The sequence below is a fragment of the Oncorhynchus mykiss genome, chromosome 10, assembly GCF_013265735.2.
Source record: "Oncorhynchus mykiss isolate Arlee chromosome 10, USDA_OmykA_1.1, whole genome shotgun sequence".
Classification (NCBI taxonomy): domain Eukaryota; kingdom Metazoa; phylum Chordata; class Actinopteri; order Salmoniformes; family Salmonidae; genus Oncorhynchus; species Oncorhynchus mykiss.
In genome coordinates, this window is record NC_048574.1 from 12,526,096 (window position 1) to 12,539,442 (window position 13,347).

At 41.3% G+C, this 13,347-nt stretch overlaps 1 protein-coding gene across 2 annotated transcripts in view; it reads left to right on the plus strand.

The window, feature by feature from the left end:
- The first annotated feature begins 4,808 nt into the window (after window positions 1-4,808).
- LOC110533356 (protein Shroom1) overlaps window positions 4,809-13,347 on the plus strand; it is a 40,848-nt gene continuing 32,309 nt past the window's right edge. The window contains exon 1 of one of the 2 annotated variants that reach the window (XM_021617473.2): window positions 4,809-5,026. The gene's annotated coding sequence lies outside the window, so the exon portion shown is untranslated. The remainder of the gene's footprint in view (window positions 5,027-13,347) is intronic. The other variant, XM_021617470.2, reaches the window with a different exon arrangement.

The window sequence follows — 13,347 nt, forward strand, 5'->3', positions numbered from 1 at the left end:
TATGGTACAGGTTATATAATATAACAAATTGCGCTAATGTAGTGGTAAACTGGCCTAATATTTACGTGTTCTTCTGTTATTTTGTATTGTCAGCAAGGCAAAAGTGATTTTGAACAGGAAAATGTACTTAATTCATAAGTGGTATTGTATTGTGAAGGACTTTTCTTATTAGCCCACTTACAGAATACAGATGCTGGAAACACTAGTACCTTTTCCCCCTCATTGGCTCCCTTGTCTTTCATTTGGGGAAAACTGTTATTTCTTCTTACACTCAAAGAGTAGAGGAAGATTGTTTTTATCTATGCAGGATTTTTTTAAAAACTTTAATCTTTAAATCATTTTTGGGCTTTTAGTTTGAAATCAGGAATTTCCGCTCTTGTTTTTAACTGTCGGTCAAAACCTGTTTGGTTTGACAGAAATGTCCAATGCTTTTAGCTTGTGCATCATGCTTGTCCACTGAGTTACTGGTATGTGTATATATAGCTCTGTTTTAGTAACCAAACATGAATGGCTTTATGAAGCCATTTTATACCTTAAGCTGGAGGCCACTTTTCTCATAGCTATTCCTGGGTGTGCGTGCTTGTGTAGCCACTCCTATGTTTTCATACACTGGTACACTTTTAAGTACAGCTTCAAGGCTTGTTCAATATATTTAGATGTACAAAAGATGATTGGGATAATTTTAACACTTTAACAAGTCTTTCACTCATATTTATTAGTTTTTCTGCCCCTTTTGCTTTGTCCACCATTCCTTTTCATTTTTTTTATTTTTTTTAACTGAAAATACTTTTGTGTAGAAGATATCGTAGTATGGGTTGTTTTGTTACATTTAAATATGGTCAGTATAATTAGTTATAACTTGAAGACATCCAGGGTAAAATAAAATGTTATGAAATTAAATAGAAAGACGTAACACTTGCATGTTGCTATTTAAATAGAAATTTGTACAAATTGTATATAAAACAATTCATTTAGGGAGAATTTTTACTACAGTTAAACATTTGTATTGATGCATCTGTGTCATTAAGATAGATATGCACATTTGTGAACATCTGTGAGCTTTCTTCCAAAATGTAAGCGATGACACAAGTCTTTGAACCATATCAATCATTTTTGTTACTGTATTGTATGCCATGTCTCCTGCTCACCACTCTGTCATTACCATTGTCATCATCATCATCATCATCAATGTCTTTAGAATCAAGTGCTAATGTATGTTCTGTATTTGATATGGAGACATGTAAATCCATTAAATGTATATTGTTGATCAGATTGAATGGAAGTTGGCGTGAGATGTTTTTTCATTTTGATCAACTGTACATCTCTACTGCATGTGAGAGCTGTTTCCCTTTTGAAATGGATCTGAGATGTCTTTTGAATGAGAGGTATTTCTCTGTTAAGCAGTTGTAGAAGTTAATACAGTATGTTGCACTTCATTTTTCTCAGACCATCAGCATACAAAATACAGCAGTCTAAATTGGGTTAGTTTTAAAATATTGAGAACCGAGACCGTACTCTTTTGAGGTTGTTATTCAAACTTGGAATAACATGTCATTTAAAATTGTGAAGTATTACTTGTTACTAATGGGATTTGAGTCTGTCTGAATATTCTTTGTATTTTGCCTTATTGAGAATAAAATATATATGGTATTTCAATTTACATGTTTCCAATACATAATATCAATATACAGTACTTGTAATGTACTTAAGAATGTAATTTTGATTGCATGTAGAAACCTTACATTCATTGATCACAGCCAATTTTAGTGACACAGGGCCCTTTCTGGTCTCTGGCTTCTTAATTCCGCAAAATGGTACGAAGCATCATCTGGATATGTGTGCAACAAAAGTTAAACATTCACCTGCTACCATTTCTGTCAAGCCCTGTACCCATACAGAAGTTCACTTTTCTCATTGACTTCCCAAACCTCGACCTTGTCGCAAGCTTTCCCTTAAATCTCGCGATGTTGCACCTCTGGGTTTAGAAACGGATTATATTGCAATTTCTTGACCACATACGGTACTACCTTTTTGATTATAGCATCAAATTCATGAAAAACCGGTCATATAAGATGTATAAAATTGTGTTTGTATTGATTTGCTCATACTTGATTCCTGTTATCAAAATATGTTGACGGTCAAAAGTAAAACACATCGCCGAAATGTTGAACTAGCAACAACTCCTACAGTTAGCCTGCTCAAGTTGACTCGGACTCACCCAACGGTTGTGTTTATTTTTTATTTTGAACTTTATTTTGCCAGACAGTACTTTCTCAAAAAGCAAAATATATATTTTTTGTAGACTCTCGACGTGACGTATACAGATGGTGAGAGTTGTGGTTCATGTTTGTAGTTCTGTCGTTAGTAATGAGACGGTTGTAACTTTTCGCCTTTGCACTTGGTAAGTGAATTCACTCTGAAACACGTACATTTTAATGAGCGGGTTTTCATGACTTCGATAAAGCAAATTTAAGGTTCATTCTTTGCCAACAAAACTAGGAGCAAAGAAGTGTCACTTTCATACCGTAGCCACACCGTGGACATTTATTGTCATGTCACTACATTGACTGTGTCTGTCTTGGCTTGGAGACCGTCTTAGAATTAAAAAAAAATGTTGTGCTTTCTGGTCTGCCTGACAAAGTCCACTGTTCATTTGAGTGGAAGATTCCCAAAACATATCCACAGCCAAAGAGCTGCATCTGTACGGTTACTTTCTCTGTAAGTGATTTAACAATATTGTTGGGTCCTCAGCATTACAGCGTGTTTAACTATGCTAGGTTGTGCATTACTGAAAGTATTCACAGTAGTGTGTATAGCTCTAGTGTACAAAAGCTCTTAAAATAATTAACTTCCAACCCACATTTCTCTGGTTGGTGAACAGTAACCCTTTTGTGCCAAGGGAATAGACGCTGATGTTCAGATTCTATGTTCACATTTCCCAGTACATCAATGGGGCTGTGCTCCGTGCCATCCAGGACCTCTATATCAGGTTGTGTGAAAGGAAGGCCCGGAAAATCGTTAGACTCCAGCCACCCAAGCCATAGAACGGCAAGTGGTACCGGTGCCTCAAGTCGGACACCAACAGGTTCCTGAACAGCTTCTATCCCCAAGCCATAAGACTGCTAAATAGCTAACAAAATGTCTACACAGACTATCTGAGTTGACCCTTGTATTGTATTTTTTGCACTGTCTTTATGCACACTCCCAGGATTCTACACACTCACGCACACTGACACACACATAACCTACACACACATTTATACTGAATACACACACACATATACAATCATCCTATATGCTGCTGCTACTCTGTTTATCATAAATCCTGATGCCTAGTCACCGTATCTTACGTCATTATAAATAACAATGTTCTTAACTGACTTGCCTAGTTAAATATAAGTTACATTAAATGACCCCTATACATTTCTACAGTGCCTTCAGAAAGTATTCACACCTCTTGACTTTTTTCACATTTTGTGTTACAGCCTGAATTTAAATAGTTTAAATTGAGAATTTGTGTCACTGGTCTACACACAATAACCCATAATGTCATGGAATTATGTTTTCAGAAATGTTTACAAATGAATGAAAAATTATAAACTGAAATGTCTTGAATAAATAAGAATTCAACCCTTTTCTTATGGCAAACCTAAACAAGTTTAGGAGTAGAATATTTCTTAAGCCATATAAGTTGCATGGACTCACTCTGTATGCAATAATAGTGATTTCTGAATGACTACCTCAGGAAACTGCTCAGGGATTTCACCATGAAGCCAATTGTGACTTTAAAACAGTTACAGAGTTTAATGTCTGTGATAATAGTAACTGTAGTTACTACTGTAGTTACTCCACAATATTAACCTAAATGACAGTGAAAAGAAGGAAGCCTGTACGGAATAAAACTATTCCAAAACGTACATAATTGCACTAAAGTAAAACTGTCAAAAAATGTGTCTAGCAATGATCAACAACTAATTTGACAGAGCTTGAATAATTGTAAAAATAATAATATGCAAATATTGTACAATCTTGGTGTGCGAAGCTCTTAGAGACTTACCCATAAAGTCTAATCGTTGCCAAAGGTGATTCTAACATCTATTGAGTCTGGTGGGAATACTTATGTGAGTGAGATACTTCTGTATTTCATTTTCAACAAATGTTTTCACTTCGTCATTATAGAGTATTGTGTGCAGATAGATGAGTTGAAAAAAAATTTTTTTAATCAAATTTGAATTCAGGCTGTAACACAACAAAATGTGGAATAAGTCATGGGGTATGTATGAATACTTTCTGAAAGCACTGTACCTCTACCACTCCAGTATCTCTGCACATTGTAAATATTGTATTGGAACTGACCCTGTAAATATCTTACTTACTTCCCATTTTTTTTGTGTTTTTGTTCTACCTTATGTTATTTTTTAGTAATACTGATTACTACATTGTTGGGTTTAGAGCTAGCAAGAAAGGCATTTGACTGTACTTGTGCACGCAACATTAAAACTTGAAACCTTGACTACAGTTGGTCTTTTGTTATGGTGTGTAAGAAACCTGCAGGCGTTGCTTTTTATACAAACATCCCATAGGCATTTCATAAAACCATTAGCTTTTATAACCTATTTATATGGGTTGGAGATAAAGAACATCTAAACTAACTCCCCATAATGTTTTTGGAAATAAGATAGTAGAATTCTAAGTCATACTTCATGACTTGCAATCAATTTGTAAAGGAAATATTTAATAAAAGGACTAATATTCAGAAAGCTCCGCCCACTCATCTGCTCATTGGTTGGGCTGGAATTCTATTACCTGTCAGACTTTCCTGTGTGGCTGTTAAATGTAGCCAGTAGCTTTACGGGAAGCGTATTAGCTGTGTTTTTTTCCCTCAAAAACCGTTTGTCGATTTATTTAATATTTGAAATGAGGGGAAACGGTTTTGTTTTTATTCAGTTTGAGTCAAAAAATAAGAAGGTGAATCATACCTGAGCGACGCATGGATTCGCAGATGCCTTCAACGTCGATCACCCAGGTATGTGTGTTACTATGAAGTTTAGCAGGTGTGTCGGTTTCGCTGTATTCTCTACCAACCTGTTACAGTTTCGGTCCTGGTCAGGAAATTCTTTGCAGGTTAGCATTTTTCGTCATGAATCTTGTTCTGAAGGCAGCTCTGCAGAGTGGTCACTAGTTGGCACAGCCACAAAGTCATAAAATCTGATTTTTAACCTAACCATACAGTTTGACTATAGCTCCCAAAAATGACACTTGTTGTATCATCAGTTGTGAAATGCTTTCGGAATATTTCCCAAACGGTATATACATAAATATAATGTAGCGTGTTAGTTATAGTGATGTTTATTAAATCGTGAAATTACAGAACTACATGGTGTAATTGTAACCATCCAAGTAAAACGTTTCGTTTTATAGCGAGGCAGATGGCTGACAGTATTTTCAGATCTGCTAATGTGGCTTTTTAATAAGACCTGAGATCATAGCCTGATTGATAGCACTAAGGCATTTGAGATCGATCATTCATTGTGCAAAGGAAGCATATTTGTAAAAGTCTGGTTGACACCAGCTCTCGAGTAGTCACGTGGTTCGCATCAGCCAGGCTATTTGTAAATCTTCCCAAAACAATATATTGATCACTTTCACTATACCATTTACTTATTTGGGGTTCAAAGCGAAGCTGTTATTGGTAGATTTTTTTTCCCCTTGACATGGTCAAATAACAAGCATAGATTGGTAACTTTTGTTTCTAATTTGACACACAAAAACTAGAGGCCATGAGTAAATTCCAGACACGAAACTACCTTGAACTTTCTTCATACTGGACACAGACATAAAATGGTATCCCCGATTACAGAGTGAGCCTGTCTGGTGGTTTACACAGCCTACCCACCCGTGAGTAAGTGTGGTGGTCTCTGACGGGTAGGATTAGGGCCACGAGCTGGAGAGCTTGGTGGGGTAGAAGCCTCACCTTCAGTTGGCTCATTTCTCAATTCTGCGCCCCTTGCCCGTAGGCCTGGACTATGATCCAGCTCATCTAGGTGAGTGTATGGCGTGTTCTGGTTTCTTGTCTGCTCTGCTATGTGCAGATCCACCTGACTACGATGATAGAGGGAGCCACCAACATCCACCAGGTAAGAACATGGTGCAACTCTCTGTAGGCATGTTCCCAGCCTCCAAAGTCCTGTGTGGTCTCCCGGCAGAGGTTTCATCCATATCGTTACACCCACCTCCAGCTCTGGTAGGTCTCGAGCAGTCCGGTTGTAGAAGCACTTAGCGAGTTGCTTTCTGTGGCGCCAACCATGATGCAGGGCTCAAGTAGCTTGTTAGCTATGGGGATTGTAGTTAGGACAGCTGGGCTGCTGCTTTCAGACTGTGTTCCTCCACTGTAAGATGGCTTTCCAGGGGTCGTCGCTGTCACGCAAGGCCTTGGGTAACAGGTTTTTATCAGGGGTCGTTGCTGTCATGCAAGGTTTTGCGTAAGAGGTTTTTTGCAATCTTGACAGCTGACTCTGCCTTGCCATTTGCCTTTGGGTGCCTTGGAGGCGAGGTCACATGGTCAAACTCCCATTCTGAGGCAAAATGCTTGAACTGTGCAGTGAATTGTGGGCCATTGTCCATGATGACCTTGTCAGACCTGCCTTGCCTTGCAAACTGCACCTTTTAGTGCTTTACGACCGTCTCTACCGACAAGTCAGGGAGCAGTTACGTTTCCTAAAAGTCAGAGTAGTGATCAATGAGAAGATATTCAGTCACAGACAAAAGGAATAAGTCCATGCTGATGATTTGCCAGGCTCTTGTGGGCAGTTTATATGACATCATGGTTTCCTTTTGCTGTTCATGAGCGTACTTGTTTAATGTTGTACAGCTGCTGACAACGTCTTTAATTTCTGCATGCATGTTTGGCCAGTATAATGTTTCATGTGCCTGGCGATAACATGCGTCACCTCAAACGTGACTGGAGTGTATTCGAGCCTGGTTCCTCTTCTAGGTTTCTTCCTAGGTTCCGGCCTTTCTAGGGAGTTTTTCCAAGCCACCGTGCTTCTGCATTGCTTGCTGTTTGGGATTTTAGGATGGGTTTCTGTTCAGCACTTTGTGACATCGGCTGATGTAATAAAAAGGGCACTATAAATACATTTGATTGATCTCTGGACGTAGTGATTTGGGGATAATGACCATTTTGTTCCTGCTGTAGCAAACAGATAAGTGGCTTTTAAGTTGTGCTTTTGCCCTGCTCAGTGTGTCACTGGTGTACATCTCTGGTCCTGACGACCTTCATGCTGTAGTTTTGTAGAGTAAGGAGTATGCTTTGAAGCCTCTTGAACGCCTTGAGGAGAGGTTTACTGAATATGGCAATCAGTGGTTTGTGGTCAGTTTCAGCGTTGACCAGCTCTCGACCATATACAGTGGGGCAAAAAAAGTATTTAGTCAGCCACCAATTGTGCAAGTTCTCCCACTTAAAAAGATGAGGCCTGTAATTTTCATCATAGGTACACTTCAACTATGACAGACAAAATGAGGGAAAAAAATCCAGAAAATCACATTGTAGGATTTTTAATGAATTTATTTGCAAATTATGGTGGAAAATAAGTATTTGGTCACCTACAAACAAGCAAGATTTCTGGCTCTCACAGACCTGTAACTTCTTCTTTAAGAGGCTCCTCTGTCCTCCACTCGTTACCTGTATTAATGGCACCTGTTTGAACTTGTTATCAGTATAAAAGACACCTGTCCACAACCTCAAACAGTCACACTCCAAACTCCACTATGGCCAAGACCAAAGAACTGTCAAAGGACACCAGAAACAAAATTGTAGACCTGCACCAGGCTGGGAAGACTGAATCTGCAATAGGTAAGCAGCTTGGTTTGAAGAAATCAACAGTGGGAGCAATTATTAGGAAATGGAAGACATAGAAGACCACTGATAATCTCCCTCGATCTGGGGCTCCACGCAAGATCTCACCCCGTGGGGTCAAAATGATCACAAGAACAGTAAGCAAAAATCCCAGAACCACACGGGGGGACCTAGTGAATGACCTGCAGAGAGCTGGGACCAAAGTACGAAGTCTACCATCAGTAACACACTACGCCGCCAGGGACTCAAATCCTGCAGTGCCAGACGTGTCCCCCTGCTTAAGCCAGTACATGTCCAGGCCCGTCTGAAGTTTGCTAGAGAGCATTTTGTATGATCCAGAAGAAGATTGGGAGAATGTCAGATGAAACCAAAATATAACTTTTTGGTAAAAACTCAACTTGTTGTATTTGGAGGACAAAGAATGCTGAGTTGCATCCAAAGAACACCATACCTACTGTGAAGCATGGGGGTGGAAACATCATTCTTTGGGGCTGTTTTTCTGCAAAGGGACCAGGACGACTGATCCGTGTAAAGGAAAGAATGAATGGGGCCATGTATCGTGAGATTTTGAGTGAAAACCTCCTTCCATCAGCAAGGGCATTGAAGATGAAATGTGGCTGGGTCTTTCAGCATGACAATGTTCCCAAACACACCGCCCGGGCAACGAAGGAGTGGCTTCGTAAGAAGCATTTCAAGGTCCTGGAGTGGCCTAGCCAGTCTCCAGATCTCAACCCCATAGAAAATCTTTGGAAGGAGTTGAAAGTCTGTGTTGCCCAGCAACCGCCCCAAAACATAATTGCTCTAGAGGAGATCTGCATGGAGGAATGGGCCAAAATACCAGCAACAGTGTGTGAAGACTTACAGAAAACGTTTGTCCTCTGTCATTGCCAACAAAGGGTATATAACAAAGTATTGAGAAACTTTTGTTATTGACCAAATACTTATTTTCCACCATAATTTGCAAATTCATTAAAAATCAGACAAAGTGATTTTCTGGATTTTTTTTTTTTTCTCATTTTGTCTGTCATAGTTGAAGTGTACCTATGATAAATTACAGGCCTCTCATCTTTTTAAGTGGGAGAACTTGCACAATTGGTGGCTGACTAAATACTTTTTTGCCCCACTGTAAGTAGTGATGTAAGCACTGGCAGGGTAAGACGATGCTGAGGCACTTTCTCATTGGGCTGACTTTCCTGTATAAGTCAGCATCAAAGTCCACAATTGGCTGGAGTCAGGCTTCGTAATGTCATAGTAGCGCAACACTACCATGGATGAAGCCAGAGATGTAATCTCCTGCACCGCGGCCTCTTGTTTGGGTAGCCAGTGCCATGGTGTGTCTTTGTCCAGCAACCGGCGCAGATGCTCATGGACTGCCAATAGGTGTGGCATGAACTTTACAACATAATTTGCGAAGCCGATGAGATGCTGCACTCCTTTTGCATCGGACGAGTTTGGCATGTTGACGATTGCTCTGACTTTGTTTGGGTCTGGCTTCAGGTCTTTGGCCGAGAGAATGTGGACGTCTTTCACCTTGAACTGCAGCTTCTTCAGGCCAATGCGCAGCTTAACTGATCGGCAGCACTCCATCTGTGCCAAGAGCTTCACATTGTGGTAGCGTTCTGCTTCTTCGTCTGCCATCACAGTCTATGATCAGAACATCATCAGCAATGCATTCAATGCCCTTGAGCCCAGCCAGTGACTCATGCTGCTTGCATTGGTATTCCTCAGGCGCCACTGATACACCAAATGGGAGCTTAAGCCAACGTTTCCGACCCCAGGGGGTCCAGAAGGTAGTCACAACGATGCTCTCTTCGTCCAGCTTGCATTGCAGAAATGCATCTCGTGCGTCCACCAAGGTGAAAATCTTGGCATTGGGAAGCTTGTAGAGGGCATCCTCCAGTGTTGGCATGATGTAGTGTGAGCGTTTCAGTGCTTGGTTCAGATGCTTTGGGTCGATGCAGACCCTCCGCTTCTCTGGCTTTTTCACTATGACCAAATTGCTGATCCGGTTAGTTGGCTCAGTCACAGATGTCATGTTGCCATTGGCCTCACTTCTTTAGCTGGGCCTTCACAGCCACTTTCATTGCAATGGGCACATTGTGAGAAGCACACTGGGCTGGAGTGACGCTCTCATCCAATTCAAAATGTACCTCCCCAGGTTCCTATTCAACGGCCCATTGAATACATTGTCATATTTGCTGAGTAGCTGTTCTTTGGACAGGTGTCAATGCTGGACATGCTCCACGATGTGCAGGTCATTTGGTACGGTGAACTGCATCAGTCCCAGGTGTTCACGTGTAGAGCCTGAGAGGATGTTGACTGGTTTTCACAATCTCAAACTCCAGCTTGTGTTTGTCCCCAAAATAACATGTTAGGTCTCAAAGATCCTCATTAGCTGTCCTGAGTACAGCTTTAGTCTAATATATTTTGCCCAGCGATACATGTTGTCTTTGTAGCTCATTACAATGCACGTAGCACCAGAATCCAGTTGACATTGTTGCAGCTTGTTGTGTAATCGTACTGTCACAAACCATTTATTCCCTCTTTGAGTGTACAGCCTCAATGGATTCATGTATGTAAATGTCACTCAATGTTCTGCTCATCAACACAGGGAATCTCACCCTCACTCACCCTTTTTTTGCTTTTTGAGACACACTTTTGCGACGTGATTATTAGTTCCACAAGCTCTGCGTGGTTTTCTGTAGGCAGGGCAGTACTCATTTGTGTGCATTTCCACAGTATTTGCATGCTATAGGGCTGTCTGCTCACTGTTCATGATGAATTACTCTGCCTCCATTGGTTTTGTCTGCCTGGCTACAGCATGAGCGTCGGTACGTGGGGTTTCAATTCCATTTCTCTCATGTCAGTCATTCGACAGTGCTAATGTTAAGCCTCTCTCTCTTCGTAGACGCCATCTCATGCAAATTCATTTTAGATTTAAGTTATGCAGACATTGTGATTAGTAGATCTGTATAATCACATTGTTGCCCTATTATATGGTCTGAACGTAGTGAAAAGTGGATATTTTATTCTGTAAAATTAGAAACGCAAAGTACTGCTGCTTGCGCAGTCAGCATATTACAGCTGTGAAAATATATTTAATTATTTTGGAATGCTAATGTGGAGTGTACCAACTGAGATTTAATTCAACATGGTAATGTTTTCATTGATTGCACAAAGGAAAATAGGTCCTACATTATGGAGCGCTTGCTTTGCTATCCAACTGATCTTGTGTCCTTTCTGACCTCCTGTGAACCCCGTTCATTGCTGTTCGCAGCAATGGTGCAGCAATGGTGTGTATTATGAGTTTATTGTATTCTAACTAAACTATGGTGTAGTTGTGTAATAATAGGCCAGTCTATCAACATCTCTAATTGAAGGAATGCCGTCACCTTAGAGCTTGTTAAATAATGCAAGGAGGGCACAGGGGTTTTGTCCTGTTGCTGAAACAGCCTCTCTTTGTCCGGTCCGGCACACTCCGCAGTGGTCAGGACAACCACAGGTCTGCGAGGGAACATGTTTGCATACACACTTGCATGCAGCACAGAACACACACATTAGCTAAACCAATGCAGCATACTCCTTGTCCCCCACATTCTCTCAGCACTTATTTTCTGCATTTTTTGCCTCTCCCTCTATCGTACATTGTCCGTCTCACCCCTACATGCATACCTACGTTATGCATTCTAAAAATACACAATAGTTAGCTGTTAGCCATCATGCTAACAGAGCAAGATAACTCTAGCTATGCTAGAGTCAAGACACGAGTGGTATTTGTGTCTCTCTGGGCTCAAATGCAATAGGTGCGAGATAATATCTACGAAAGAGGAGGAAAATAAAGTGGAACTGCTAAATTAACAATTAAATACATTTGGAACTGACAAAGATTATCATCCAGCAGTTTAGGGAAGAGATTTTCTGTCTGCTAGCCCAGGTGCAGGGGAAAAAAAGATGTGATTTCTAAGCAGCTCAGACACATAATGTCAGTTCTGAATGCCTCCTACAGCCAAGGGGTCGATGAGTTGGGCGGTACTGACCTGCTCCAATCCACTGGACAGATTGTAAGCTCAACTCCGCGGTCAGTGGGAGACTGGACACTGGCAAGGGGAAGAAGGTCGGGTGGGAGGCAGTCTGGTCGACCTCCATATATCCTAGAAGATCCGATTAGGCTATTAAACAGCTTTTCCCCTCTGGAGGCCGACATACCGGCCCTAGGCGTCAGCTCTGGTCCTTGGAGTACACCAATGACCAGCAGCCTTCCTTGGCCTCCCTCCACAGGTCAGACGGTTGCTGACCAAAGAGGAAAAAAACAAGGTCTTGGGCCCTCCATCTCCCAGAGGATTCTGACGCAATCTGCTGCTACTGGTAAATGTGTGGTGAGTCAGGCTGGCGTGAGTTGAGGCACACCTTCCCCATCGGATTCCATCACAACCACAATCGTTGTGGGCAGCTCGATGCTGATAGATTTTGACCTGCCTGTTGTCCGACCAAGGTCCACTGTCGCCCAGGCGCCCGTGTCCAATACATCAACTCCTTCCTGCCCACCGTTCAAGCCAACTATTCTAACAATGGCAACATTGTCACTCGCATAAGATTTAACAGCATTCGCTTTTGGAAAACTGAGGAACTGAAGGACGACTACAACATTTTCTTGAACACCCTTGTTTGCACAGGGAAGAGAACAGTCATCTCTGGCCCTCTGCCGTGCTATAGAAATGGTTTGGAACATTACAGCTACTGCGCTGCCAAACCCAGACTGTCAGACTCTACAAAGACAGGAAGGTCTTCTGTTGTGACAATTTGGACTTGCTGTGGGAGAACTCTTTTTGAAAGAGATGGGATTCACCCTAACTGCAGGGGTTCCAGGATTATCTCCAACATGGTGAACTGCTTAAGAGACTTGATGGTCTGGGATTGGTAATACTCCTGTCCTCCCAGTCACTATAACAAACAAAGGACATGGAAATCGTATTATATACCAGAGAAATAGAAGTGCAGTAAATTAAAGTAACCCAATCTATGTTTCTTTAAACTGTTAGCTCCGAGGGTATTGCCCGCAATAATTGTTTGCACTGAAACTGTCTAAGGAAGAAGCCCACTGTGGGCAGCCCACTCGGTACCATTAACTCATGGAAATGTCACTGCCATGTCAACCTCAGAATAGCACTAAAAACCAATCAGCCTGTGACAAGTGCTTAGCAAACGTTTGGGAAAGATTGTTTGATCAAATACAAAGATATTTTACGTTTTGACAAGACTTTCAGCATGCTTATAGGGAAGGACACTCAATGTGCTCGGTACTGGGTTATGGAGTTGCATATCTAATAGAACAGGGTTTTTGTTAATGGAAGCCTTTGAGACACTTAACACAGGACAAGTACGCCTCACAAGTCCTCAACTGGCAGCTTCATTAAATAGTACCCGCAAAACACCAGTCTCGATGTCAACAGTGAAGAGGCGACTCCGGGATGCTGGCCTTCTAGGCAGAG